Source organism: Manacus vitellinus, unplaced genomic scaffold, assembly GCF_001715985.3.
Source record: "Manacus vitellinus isolate BGI_N305 unplaced genomic scaffold, ASM171598v3 scaffold_43_pilon, whole genome shotgun sequence".
Lineage (NCBI taxonomy): Eukaryota > Metazoa > Chordata > Aves > Passeriformes > Pipridae > Manacus > Manacus vitellinus.
The window spans coordinates 2,023,380-2,025,563 of record NW_021940560.1 but is presented as its reverse complement, the minus strand read 5'-3'; positions in this window follow the sequence as shown (position 1 = coordinate 2,025,563).

The following is a 2,184-nucleotide window of genomic DNA, read 5'->3' as shown; positions in this document are numbered from 1 at the left end:
TTGTCCCCAGTCCCTCTCCAGCTCTCCTGGAGCCCCTTTAGGCCCTGGAAGGGGCTCTCAGCTCTCCCTGGAGCCTTCTCCAGGTGAACACCCTCAGCTCTCCCAGCCTGTTTAGCCTGCAAGAGTTTCAGCTACTTTGCTTTTGGTGTAAAGTTCTATTTTATTATTTTATTTTATTATTATTTTTTTACTTTGTTTTTTTAATTACTCTTTACTGAAAGAGCAGGAAGTAAATACTTAAACCACTGATTATTTGGTTTTCTGAGGCAAACAGTTTTTGTGACTATTGGGCAAAGTTTTAGGGTTTATAATGGGTGAGTCTGGAAGAAAGAAATCACTTGTTTGGGATGAGACCTTTCCTGCTTTCCTGTTAATTCTATTGCACAGGTTGAAAATATAAGACCAAACTGTACAGACTTCTACTTGTTATTTTTCCCCCTCTTTTCTCTATAATTTTTACCTGAAATAACCCTTTTTGTCTGCTGGTTCTGGAGGAGTCAGGTGTGGTGCCCGTCCTCCTTGTAAACAAAGCTGTAACAGAAAGAGCAGACACCTGATCAGAGGTGGGGACCTGCCTTCTAATTAATTCCTGCTGCTTCTCACGCTGCTGTATAACTTTATAAGGAGCTCAGAGAGATCCTGTTGCTTGGTTTGGGAGGCTTGGTTACTGCTCTCCTTATCCCACTCATCTCAGCAGGCCTGGACCTCTTGGGTTACCTGTGCTCCACAAAAAGGTACATTTTTAAAAGCACTTCTTGTTTTGGGAGGGTTTTTTTTATGCTGCTGTGTCAGAGAGGGGTGGTTTCCTGGGGCTGTGAGGTGCCAGGGTGGTGCTGGGGTGAGTTGGGGGATGAGGAAATGAATTTTACTGTGATTTAGGAATTGTGTTTGGAGCTGTGGCTGCAACTGTGAGCTCATCTGTAAAGCTGCACTGGTGGTAGGAGGTGCCAGGTTTTGGTGGCACCCACAGCTCTGGGCAGGGTGTTTGCTCAGCCCTTGCAGGAGAATGCTGATCTACAGCTTCCTCAGGAGGGGCAGGACTGAGCTCTGCTCTGGGGGCACCAGGGACAGCACCCAGGGAAGGGCTGGAGCTGTGCCAGGGCAGGGCCAGGTTGGATCTCAGGGAAAGGCTCTTCCCCCAGAGGGTGGTTGGCACTGACCAGGCTCCCCAGGGCAGTGGGCACAGCCCCAAGGCTGCCAGAGCTCCAGGAGGGTTTGGATGATCCCCTGGGGCACAGGGTGGGACTCTTGGGTCTGTCCTGTGCAAGGTTGGACTGGATGATCCTTGTGGGTCTCTTCCAGCCTAAGGATATTCTGGGATTCTGTGTGATCTCACTGCTCATTCCCACAACATCCCTATGGAAGTGGTGTTTGAGGTCAGTGAAAGGGTTTCTGCTCACTTAAGTGCCATAGCACTGAGCCCCAGAATTCCAGAGGAAAACAGAGCAGGTGAAGTGTCTTCTCCTGGGAATTTCTGGTTTCCACGTGCTTTTGGAGTCAGTAAGGCTTGACACTTAAATATATAAGCAAACCTTGCTGACTTATGCTAAGAGGAACATTCAGGGTGTAATCACGGAGATAACTGCACATTTTCCAGCCTGAACTTCTACCAGGGATTTGTGGAATTGTCGGAGAATCAGAATGGTTTGGGTTGGAAGGGACCTGAAAGCTCAACTCATTCACCTCCTGCCGTGGGCAGGGTCACCTTCCACTAGCCCAGGTTGCTCCAAGCCCCATCCAACCTGGCCTTGGACACTTCCAGGGATGAAGAATCCACAAGTTCTGGCTTTAAACTGAGAAAGAGGAGGGTTAAAGTAGATATTGGGAAGGAATTCCTGGCTGGGAGGGTGGGGAGGCCCTGGCACAGGTTGCCCAGAGAAGCTGTGGCTGCCCCTGGATCCCTGGAAGTGTCCAAGGCCAGGTTGGATTGAACTCTGAGCAGCCTGGGATAGTGGAAGATGTCCCTGCCTGTGGTGGAACTGGATGGGCTTTAAGGTCTCTTCCAACCCATTCTATGATTCAAAATGAATTATAATATTATAATAGAGAATAATTACAGTAACACATGATTATATATAATAATAAATTATAATATTATAATAGGTAATAATTGCAGCCAGTGATGACACCCTGGAATGTGCCAATGCTGTGCCTTCATTCCAAGATATCTCCAGAGTTGCCCTC